At 45.0% G+C, this 12,060-nt stretch overlaps 1 protein-coding gene across 1 annotated transcript in view; it reads left to right on the plus strand.

The window, feature by feature from the left end:
• Positions 1–12,060, plus strand: part of MTUS2 (microtubule associated scaffold protein 2) — a 347,703-nt gene that overhangs the window by 243,190 nt on the left and 92,453 nt on the right. The window lies entirely within an intron of this gene.

A 12,060-nucleotide genomic window follows, 5' to 3' on the forward strand; every position in this document is an offset into this window, starting at 1 on the left:
TTTCCTATCTGGTTCTTTTAACTGGAGAAGTTAGGAATTGAACCAGGGACCTTCTGCCACTGAGCCACAATCCCTTCTGATAGAAATGCATGCTCCAATGCAAAACTTTGTATTGCTTCCTCGTACTGCTTTCGCACTCAGGCATTTTCCACACAAACCAAATATCCTGGGGTGGGGAGGTGAAATATCCCAGTCTGTGCATGATGTTCGCATGGCTTCTGGTCCTAAATTGGGCCTGCCCCACGAGATTTCCCTTATCCCAGGGTTTTCAAAAATCACCAAACATGGTGGTTCTTTTGAAAAAACCCATGCGGATCCCACTGCCATGCAAACACTGCGGGAGACGGACCGGTTCATTTTTCCCGCCTCGCCGCCTGCTCTCCCCGCCCAACAGTTACAGCCAATCAAAACGGCAGGAAACCGGGAATGTTCACACACGTGCAGGAACGTTTGCATGGAAAATTAAAATAAATGCGGGGCTCGTGCCTAATTAACTGGAGTACAAAATCCCAGTCTTAACACGATAACGGGCAGCCTGGTATGTATGATTCTGGTTTTCCCCTGGGGTAATTATGGTGTGCAGAAAATGCCTTAGATTCCTTTTTAAAAGCAAGATGCTGGGATATATTTTGAGGTACTCATTAGTCAAGGCCATCCCCTGCTTGCAAACTTATTCATCGTTGGTATTTAAGGCATCACCTGAATGCAGGGGGCTCCCTGGATGCTTCGATTTCACTGAATTTTCAACAACTGAGATGCACGCCTTTGTCTATTTTTATAAAAGTGGTGTTTTGCCTTCTCCTCAAATAGCACTGCCAGTGCTCAACCCAGAGATCTCTTTCTATCTTTAATCCCCTCCTTATGTGTCAGAAAATGAAGCTGTCAAAACTTCTCCAGTCTATTTCCTCATAAGTCTCTTTTCCTCCCCCTTCCCCTTCTGCTATAAAATGCAAAAAGTTCCGGTGTGACTTATAGCAGAAAATGCCAGCAGATGACAGTACAAGTAAAGAGAGCAGAAAGAAAAAGACATGACAGTCTCCAGTGCCCATGCATGGAGTGATAATAGAGAAGCAGGACAAATCTGCTGGTTATGTCTCAGCCATCCTCGCCTCAGCACCTCAGATAGACTGTGGCAATTTAAGATTTGATGGTAAAACTAAAAGGGGTAAAGGCACAGTAAAAATACAAGTCCCTACAAATATCCTATTGTTCTAGTATGAATCCATCAGATTTCTTCTTTTAAAAAAAACTAAAGGCGCTGGGCCTTTTCTGTGGTGGCTCCAGAGATGTGGCTTGTTGTCATCTGTGAAATTTGCATGTGTTCTTTCTATGAAATGACCTGCTTCGGGAGGTCAGGAAGGCTCCCGCCCTCCTGGCTTTTGCAAACCATGCAAAACTGAATCATTCAAGAGAGCTTTTCTAATCAGGCAATAGGGTAGCACTATATAAAAGGCTTCAGAGAGTTACTTGGGTAAATTATTTGTGACTGTGGTCTATAGTCCTGTGGTTAGATCAGTGAAACAAGAAGCCTACTATGTAATTTGTTATTATTTAATGTGTCTTGTTAAGACTTCTGCTTTGTTTCAGTTCTGTTTTAAGATTTTGATTGGTTCTACACCCCTAATCCTATTGTATTGTTTATTGAATACCCCATCCTTAAAATTGTATTGACTTACTCTGCATAATTCTTCTTGAGATTAAGTGCGAAAGACAGACTATAAATGACATAAATTAAAACAAATATTAAAAATAATCCCTCCGCCCCCTGGTCTTTTTCTATGGTTTTCTATGGTTATATATTTTTGTTTTAGTTAGGCTAGTTGTATGTTTAATAAATTACTTTTAATTTGTGTTATTAAAGTGTTAAAAGAATCTTGTGAACAGTTGAAAGGTGAACTATAAATCAGTAACTATATTATATGTTATTAGTATAAAAGGTTAGGATTTACATAGCGTGTTTAAGTTGTTTGACATACAGTATTTTCTTGTGATCGTTGCAATAATCCTGTATAGCAGGTGAGTGTTATTATACCCATATTGTAGATGGGAGCTGAGGTTAAATCGAATGGTTTAACCAAGCCAATAGGTTTACAGCTGTGTATCTCAATTCTATGCAGAGTTATTCCAGCATTAGCCCATTGATTTTAGAGGAGTTAGGCTGGAGTGATTACATTGGATTACATTGTCAGTCATCAGGCTAGACAAGCTCTTGTTCTACTATGTGATAGAGATATGATGGGAAGTAATAATGAGGCCTGAATGGAACCAGGCCTGTCTGGCCCAAAAAGCAGTATCTGATTTGTGTAAATCCTTCAGCTGATGTAATTTCACTGAAATATTACAGAAAATCACATGAAGCTCCTAAATGGGACAATGTAGCTCTGAATAGTCTTTTTTTTTTCCTCACAAAAGAACTATAGCATGTAGCCCCATTGTAAATATTCAAGAACAGGAAATATTCAAGGCATCTGGAGATTTATCCCCTAGACTGTCCATGAGAGTGATTTGTGTATTGCATGTGGTTTAAGGGGTGATTGGTAACTTTTAAAAAAATCAGTTGAACTTTTGATTATGCTTTTGATAGATGAATTCCCTTCTTGGAAAGAAGTTTGAAGCTTGGCCTGGATCATATTGCATTTGAAGTTCAAAATCATATGCCATCATGATATATATAAGACTGTTTTATGAGCTTTGTGAATAGATCCACCACATCTTAAAGTCATTATAGGAAATCAATTAGATGTCCTTGAGAAACCACTTTAGTATGGGTGTTAAAAACCAAAAGTGTTTTCATTTTACTGCACAAGTCATTGGACAAGGGTTACTAGGTTCCCCCTAACAGCGTGCAACTTCCCAGTGATTTTGGCCACTGCCCACCAACACTCAGCTGTTTGGTGAGTAGAAGCCAGCCTGCCAAAAAAAGAGCATAGTGCTCTGCATTGGAGCATGATGTTGTCACTTCTGCCACAATGGAGGAAGCCAAATGTTATCCCAGCTTTGAAAAAAATAGAGAGGAGGGAAACTGCAAACCAATCAGCCTGACCTCTGACCCAGGGAAGATACTGGGGCAGATTTTAAGGGGATCAGTCTGTAAGCATCTGAAGAATGATTGGTGAACTGGGGAAGTCAACGTGGATTTGTCCCTGACTGGTCTGCCAGAAAAACCTTGTTTCTTTCAAGTGATGAGCTTGTTGGATCAAGGGAGTGCTGTTGATGTTGTTTACCTGGACTTCAGTAAAGCTTTTGACACGGTTCCCCATGATGTTCTGATGGATAGGCTAGAGGACTGTGGATTGGATTCTAGGATAGTTACGTGGAGAGGGAGCTGGTTGGAAAATGACACTCAAAGAGTAGTTGTCGATGGCTTTTCATCTGAGTGGAGGGCGCTGTCCAGTGAAGTGTCACAGGCCTAAGTTCTGGGCCTGGTACTTTTCCGTCTTACTATATAATTAAAGTCTGTTGTACAGAGAGACGAGGGCTTCCTCCTGCCTCCTCTCTGTGCTATTTTCCTGACTCAAAATGACACTGGGATAGGGAGTTATATTTACTCTATTTTGGAGCTACATATGATATTCAAAAAAGGACATAGATATATATACAAATGAAGGTATCCCATGTCAGCTCCACTGGTTCTCACGCAAAGAAAGATCTTGCCTAACACCTACTACCTGGAGCCTGATGTAAATACAGTGCTGGTGGGCAAGAAGAGCTTACCCAGATGATATTGTGCATGCCCACCGTCTCATTTAAACTCTGCTTTCAACAACTGCATTTGCAATTTTAGCATGCCAGAAATCTATAGTCTGTGTAGTCTGCTGAAATCCATTCCTGATACTCATGTGGAATAGCCCAGTTTAAATGAGATGTTGGATGTTTGCAACACCATTCAGTTATGTTCCCCCCCCCCCCAATATTTAAGCAAATGTTATGAAAGATTTTTTTCTGTCTGTGACCGTGTAGAGTTAGTACAAAGCAGCTTTGTATCAAGGAAATGTGGTTGCGTAAGAACAGGGCAGGGGTTTTATGGCTTCAAAAGGATTCACCCTCCATGCACAGAGCAATAGGGTGGCATCCCATATTTTTGCTAACCAGATCATCAAGGATAAGTCAGTACTGCCAGACTGTTCATGTGCTCATTGTAGTATGTAGGTATGTATGTGTGTAATAAATATTTATAGGTTGAAAAAGGGCAGGCAAGCCAATTTGGACAAGGAGGATGCTTTGTGTTGTGGGTTGCTGCTGCCTGCAAATATAAAAGATATTTTGTATGAAACAAGAACAGACTGCATGCTGCAAGTGTGGTTACCATTTTTATAGATGCAGGATTGCACCAGATGCTGCGTCTATGACTTACTCGTGACATTGTTTATGAGAATAATTTTATGGATAGTCACAATGGTAAATAATTTATTGGGCAAAAAGACAAAACACATATACCATGTTCAGATGATATTATGGTGAGCAACCAGTTAACTCTACCCACCCCTACCCTAGTTCAAAAATATTACCATCCACAGATCCTCCGAAACAGCCATGTGCAGACCAAGCATTTCACTAGATATTCCTTCCCAAGGGCAGTTTTTGCTTTATCTTCTTCCGCAGCCTATTTCCACTTCTTCTGGTCAGTTGTTCAGATTTATAAATGTAATAAAGCAAAAAAGAGAGTACTGACATTTGAATTCTTGACTATATTACGAGGGAAAGGCTAAAGATGAAAAAGAAAAGAAGGAATATTTCGCAGTGGGTCTTTCTGGCCCTAGACAGCTCATGCTGAATACAGTAATTTTGTCTTGTTTATTTTTGTGTCACGTTAAATTGGGATGGTTGTCTAAGCACAGGTTAAAAAGCCAAATCTGAAACAACAATAGCAAATACATGCTATTGCAGGGGGAAAAAAGGAATTGAATGAATTTTTATGTAGAGAGGATGTGATGCATCAGAAAAAAATGGATAGCTCTCCTTGGCATTTTGCTCGGGGCAAATCTATATGGCTATTGTAGCTTCATGTTCCTCATCAGTAGACTTCACAGTGCAATAATGGGAAAGAGAGAGGGGAGGTGAAGTGAAATCCCTGCTTAAAAAAATATTTCCAGAAGCCACTGAGAAAAAAGCTTCATCCTTCTAGTTGACACCCCCATTTTTGCACCACTGAGATAAGAGTGACAAATACCAACATCAGGAACAAGTGTTAAGGGAGATTGCCAGCCTCCTCTTTTCTAATGGCATTTCAGGCTACAAAGGAACTTTCCAGTGTTCTTCGGACAAGACCTCAAATTGCATCATGAAACCATCCATAAGAAACTGATTATTATGGGACATAAAGAGTTGAGAATAGCCCCAATCTATCCTTTTGGCCCATTTAACTCTATACTGTCCACTCTGACTGGTAGCTGCTCTCTAGGACAGGGGTGGCCAACCTATGGCACTCCAGATGTTCATGGACTACTGATGGGAATTGTAGTCCATGAACATCTGGAGCGCCATAGTCTGGCCATCCCTGCTCTAGGACAGTGGTGGCGAACCTTTGGCACTCCAGATGTTATGGACTACAATTCCCATCAGCCCCTCCCAGCATGGCCAATTGGCCATGCTGGGAGGGGCTGATGGGAATTGTAGTCCATAACATCTGGAGTGCCAAAGGTTCGCCACCACGGCTCTAGGATGTCACGCTAAGAAAAGCCTTTTCCAGCACTTGAAACCTAAGATTCTTCACTTGGAGATTGCATTTAAAACTTCCTGCATTCAAAATGGGTGACTTGTCCTTCAGCCTTAGCCTTTGTACACAATCATAGAAACACAGAATTACATTTATAGAAGAGTTACATGAGAATCTACTTCAAAGTCATAAAACTGGCCTGGTGTAGTGTCTCAGTACACTTTGCCCTACAAGAATTTCTTTGAGTTCTTTATTTGTTTATGTATTTAAAAATATTTATATCCGTCTGTTCCCAATTAACTTTTCTAAGCAGTTCACATCCTAATTAAACACAAGCAACAAAATAAATTAATCTAAAAGAAATAACAACAAATAACAATAATAATTTTAAAAAAGGCAGATTCTGGTAGAGACCAGAATGTTAACAGCCTGGAATGGCAAAATAAGAACAGCAGAAATAAAACAACGTGGATGAATCACAGCGTCACAGCTGGGGGTCTAATCAGTAAGAACAGACATTTATTTGGTTCATTTGAGGTTTGTTTGTTATTCATCTTTACTAGCATTATTATAAAAGTTTGGATCCTTGGTTTTAATTTTCATTGTGTTTCACTGAAAATACATTTTCATCAGCTACTCCCCCACTCCCAGCCCCCACCCAACTTTCAGGCATATAGCAGAAAGCATCTCCATTTTTATAGGCAATTACATTTTTCATTTGCAGAGCAGGCACAAGGAAGTGTGACAACATTAGCATGAGAGTGTGTTATTCCTCTTTTACTGGGACTTGGCTACAGCGATCCGTGCTCTGATCATAGGCAAGTTAGATTAGCATAATGCATTCTATGTGGGTCTTTGAAAAGCATTTGGAAACTTTATTTAGTCCGATTGCAGCTGCCAAGTTATCATCAGAAGCTGGATACAGGGATGGTATCACCCCTGCATTGAAAGAGGTGCATTGGCTGCCCATCTGCTTATGGTTACAATTCAAAGTGATGGTTCTTCCTTTTAAAGCCCTAAATGGGGGAAGGGCAGAAGGAAGGGGAAGGGGGAAATAATTTTAATCCAACCATGGGACTTTGAATTTTATAATTTGTATATGGTTTTAACTGGGATTAGGGTGAAATGGTTTTAACTGTTATTTGAATGATGGACACCACCCTGAGCCCTTCGGGGAAGGGTGGTATAGAAATTTAATAAAATAATAATAATAATAGAAATAATAATATATGAAATGAAGCTTGAGGGCAGGATGCACCTAGAAAAAAAAGAAAAAAAAAGAGACACCTGAAAAAAAGAAGAGAAGTTTGGATTTTATATTTTCTCTGCTGCAAAAGGAGACTCAAAGGGACTTACAATCTCTTCCACTCCCTCCACCCAACAAACACAAGCCTGCCCTGTAGAAGGTAGGTGGGAGGCTGAGAGCTCAGAAAAGACTGTGACCTTAAGCCGGAGTCACCCAGCTGGCTGTGTGTTGGAGTGCACACAAGGCCAATCTGGTTCCACCCAGATAAGCCTCCACAAGCTCCAAATTGGCAGAGCGAGGAATCAAACCCAGTTCTCCCAGATTTGAGAGTGCACTGCTCTTACCGCCACCTACTCTACACTGCGGCTCTCAGCTTCACCTCTATTCATATTTCAGCCTGTAGCAGAGAAGATCTTGCTTTAAAAGGCCCTGTTCTCTGTTGCCCCACCTTCACAGAATTGAGGGAGTGGGTAGTGAAACTGGAAACAGGGCTTTTTCAGTGATGGTACCTCATTTTTAGAATGCCTCTGACCTCATTTTGTGCTGACCTTGGTTTTTTTAGCTGCCAGGTGAAAACATTGCTTTTTACTCAGGCTAATTGTAAGCCACCTCAAGCAGGTTTCTGGGAAGATGACATAAACATTTTCTAAATACGTAAATCCTCATGTTGTGGGAGGAAGGGGCCTGTATTTGAACAAAGTTGGACCAGTCACAAAAGTCAAACCTGCCTTAGTTCCCATTTTTCCTTGTTAGTCTTGGCTGGTTGATTTCAACGTTTTCTTCCACCCCGACTCCCAGATACCAGAGGTTGCCAAGATGGGAGAAAAATACTGAAATCAATCAACCAAGTGCCACAAGGTAAGGCTCAGAAAGGACAGATTTAGTTTAGTGTGCTCCAGTTCTGTCATGAATAAACAAGAATTGCTGTGTTCGGGACTGGCTGACTTGGCAACCCCAAAAGAGAAGAAAAATGGGGCTACATCAATACGTCCACAAACTAAAAAAGGAAAGAAGATTCAAGGTGACTGGTGGCAGCTTTAATGTCATGTACAGCCTTCGTGTTTTGTAGTTTAAGCTTCATCAGGAGGGTTCAGTTCTTTTGCTGGTCCTTCCACAACTGCATTGATGAGCGCAATTCAGTTGCTGCTGGACGGAGTTCAGCAAGAATATCATTCACCTCCATGAAGCTTAAGCAGTGAAGCAGCGTAGGGCCTGTCACCAGTCACCTTGAATGTTTGTTTCTTTTTGGGGTTGCTGACTTGGCAGGTGTAACTGATACCTATATTTATAAGTATAAATATCAGGTTTGATAAGTATAAATCTCACACATTACCTCAGCCATGTTTTGCAGTCTTTCATCAACAGCAAATTAGGAGGAATATAATGATGGTGGTTCTCTATAAGTCTTCCTCCTTTTATTTTATTTATTTATTTATTCGACTTATAAGCCGCCTCATCCCCAGAAAATTCAATGAGCTCATATACAACTGTTGTTCAACAGCAATCACACAACATAAAACTTAAACCTATTAACCAATTTAAAACTTGAGCAGCATGTTATACATCACAAATATATCGAGAATTAAAACAACAAAGAGTTGTTTAACAGTTAGTAAAATCGGTGCCGATCTAAAGGCCAAAGAGAGGGAGGGCGAGAGGGCCTGTGATGGTATCAGAAGAATCGAGCCCAACCAGAGATGGAAAAAAAAGATGGACACAGGCAGCCTCGGTTGCAATTGCAGTTTCAGTGGGGGGGCAGTAGAACCGCTGGCCAGCCCCTCCAAAGCCGGTGGAATAGCTCTGTCTTACAGGCCCTGCGGAACTCACCAAGTCCCACAGGGCCCGGATGGTTGGAGGTAGAGCATTCCACCAGGCAGGGGCCAAGAGCTTCTATAAAGAGCTACGCTGGCCCAGTCTGAAGACCAGCCGCGCTCGTCCCTTAAATGGCGGGGCCAGGGGTCACCAGCAGTTCTGCCACCGCCGAGTGCAGTGATCTATGTGGGAATTTGCCATTCATGGTATTGATTTATGTCCTTTGTGCTGGATACTGGAGAAATGTGGGTCTCCTAACTGTACCCCATTTGCCATCATTTAATGGGACCCCTGGATGAGCTTGGAGATTTAAACTTGACAGCATAAAAACATAAGATACACACTGAGCATTCCAAAATGCTGTAGATAAAATTATCCTCAGGCCAGGAGCAGGCTATTGGACCACATCTCCAAGGGAGAGGTTTGTTGGCTCAGTGGTAAAGCATCTGCACTTCCTGCAGAAGGTCCCAGGTTCAATCTCCGGCATCCCCAGTTGAAAGGATCAGATATCAGATACTAGGTGATGTGAAAGACCTCTTCCTGAGACCCTGAGGAGCCCCTGGCAGTCTGAGCAGACAATACTGATGACAACTGGGCCTTTAGCAGATAAGAATCGGATAGCACCCAGCTCCCTGATCAGGCCTCCAGTGGCCCCCTTGTGCAGAGGATTAAATGTGCTGTACGATCTTTCCTACCGCTGGTAACCTCATGACAATCTGCCAGAGCTTAAACCTTGCACGCTACAGGTGATATAAATTGCCAATCCAGTCTCTTAGCCTGTCAAGGCTGTTAGATAGCTGGAGGAAGGGAGAATGAAGAACACTGTCATGAGCAAGTTTACCCAGGGACAGCCAAGTAAAACATCCTTAAACTAGTGTGACCATCAAATCCCGTTTTTTGGTCCGTTTTAGTGGCCGGGGCGTTCAGCCTGGCACAACAATTAGTCACTTTCTTTTAGAAAAGTCCCGATTTGAATTTTCTTCGGATTCGGGAGCTTGATTTGTTAAAGATTAACTTCCAACTCCCCTTTGATGAATCTTCCTTAGTTCTGCAGAGCTACGGTTAATGATTAGCTTCAGCTAACTTCAACTGATAGCATGTGGTAATGATTAATCCCCTCCCTCCATGGCAGATTAGTATGTAGAGAGGCTCTGTGCTATAAAAGTATCAGGGCATTAGCGGCTGGGGAAAGCGCCGCCTCACAACCAGCGAAGGGCAGGAGAGCTGGAAGCCAGCGTATTAGCGATACGACCCGCCGAACAGCCGATGCAAAATACGCCCTGCTGCCCACAGGGCAGGCGAAAGGATAGATTACAGCGGCAATATTTCAAATATACGACGGCCGAAACTACCACGCCTCATAACCAACAAAGTAGACGGGAGGCAAAGCCCTTGATGCGGCCTGGCGCCCTTGGCGAGGAGTTATTCGCCGCCCTGCTGCTTACGAGGCAAACGCAACCTGGCAACCACAACGACCCGGAAAGCTTACGCCCAGCACTTAACCAGCGAAGGCGGAGCAGGAGGCTCGCCAGGCCGCCAAAGCGCTGGCGGACCAGGGCGGCTTTCTTGAAGGCGAGGATCACGCCCACCCTGCTACTTTGCAGAGGCGGGCAAAACGGGAACCGGCAACTTCGACCGCAGCGACTGCGAAAGCGCCATAATAGCGAAGGCGGAGCAGAGGCTGGAGCCAGCCGGTAGTGATCGCGCCTGCCCTGCTGCTTACAAAGGCGAAGATGGAGTTCGGCCCGGCTTTCGGACTGGCGGCAGCGGAAACTTTTCGCCACCTGAAACCAGCGAGGCAGCGAGCAAGGAGGGCAAAAGCCAGTACGGCCCTTGACCTGCCGACATGAGCAAAGGATCGCCTGCCCTGCTGCTTGCAAAGAGGCGAAGGCCATGGATCCGGAAACGGCTTCGGCCTAGCCGACTGCGGAGAGGCTTCCGCTCGCAATAACAATATGGAGCAGGATGCTGGGCCTTGGCCAGCGTATTTCTTGGCGAGGGATCGCCACGCCCTGCTGCTTGCAGAGGCGGGCAAAACGGACAGAACAAACGGCCTGGCCAGCTGCCAGAAGCGCTCCCTTCATGACCAGCGGCGGGCAGGAAAACAGGTTATGGCCAGCGTATTAGCCCGACGGAGCAGGATAGTTTCCACACCTGCCCTGCTTCGCAGGCGAGAATAATTACTGTAACCGGACTGGCCGGCCGCCGGAAACCGCGCCAGCCTCACTTAACCACAAAGGCGGGCAGGGAGGCAAAAAAAACCCGCAGCGATACCAACGCCCAGCGGGCGAAGGATCACCAACCCTGCTGCTTGCAGGGCCGGGCAAAACAGAACCGGCAGCTTCGGCCTGGCCGGCTGCCGAAACTCAGCCTTCATAACCGAAGGCAGGCAAAACTGAGCCAGCGGAAGTGATGCGCCTGCCCTGCTACAAAGGCGATTCCTGGTAGGTCCAGCCGGCTTTCGACAACTGGCCGACGCGCCGGAAGCGCCGCCATCGCAACCAGCGAAGGGCCAGGAGGATACTGATAGACCCGCGAAAGCGGCGGCTGGAGCGGCTTCTTGAACGAGGATACGCCCACCTGCTGCTGGGGCGGGCAAAGACAGGTTTCGGCAGCTTCGGCGTAATGGCCAGCTGCGGGGAAAGCATCCGGCTTCGCAACCAGCGAGAAGCCGAGGGCAAGATGCTAATCGGACCACTTAAGCCAGCGGCCCTGGCGACAGCAGACAAAGGATGCACCAGCCCTGCTGCCGCTTCTGGGTGCCGAAGATAGTCAATGACTCGGCCCTGTAACCCGACCCTTGCCGAAACAGCCATACCGCCAACAACGAAAGGCGAGGGCAGGAGGAGGAGGCAAAGCCAGCGGTAGCGTGGCCCAGCGCGAGGATATCACCCCACCCTGCTGCTTACCAGGGCTGGCGAAGACAGGCTTTCAAACCTGGCCCGGCAACTGGGAAGCGTAACCCGCCCTTATGGCCAGAAGAGGAGGGTCATGGCAGAAACACCAGGAGATTATTAGGAAGCTTGTTCCTCCCGAAACATTAAAGTAGAAATTGAGCTTGAGTTTTGTGTTTCTCAGCTGGTCAGCGGCAGGAGGGGATGGAGAGGGGCACAGTTTGCCCATGCCTGGATTTCTGCTGAGTAAAACCTTCTGCCCTGGTAGGCATGGGGAGTTGAGGAGGGCACTGGTTTGCCCCATGCCACCAGTTTCTGCTAACCGGCAAAAGGCTTTCTGCACTAGTGCCATGGGGATGGGAGGAGCAGAGTTTGGCCGAGGTGCCACGGTTTCTGCTGGCAAAGCTGCACGTTGCCTGGGGTGCCATGTAATTGATGATGGGAGGGCAAGA

Source organism: Sphaerodactylus townsendi, linkage group LG04 (genome assembly GCF_021028975.2).
Source record: "Sphaerodactylus townsendi isolate TG3544 linkage group LG04, MPM_Stown_v2.3, whole genome shotgun sequence".
Lineage (NCBI taxonomy): Eukaryota > Metazoa > Chordata > Lepidosauria > Squamata > Sphaerodactylidae > Sphaerodactylus > Sphaerodactylus townsendi.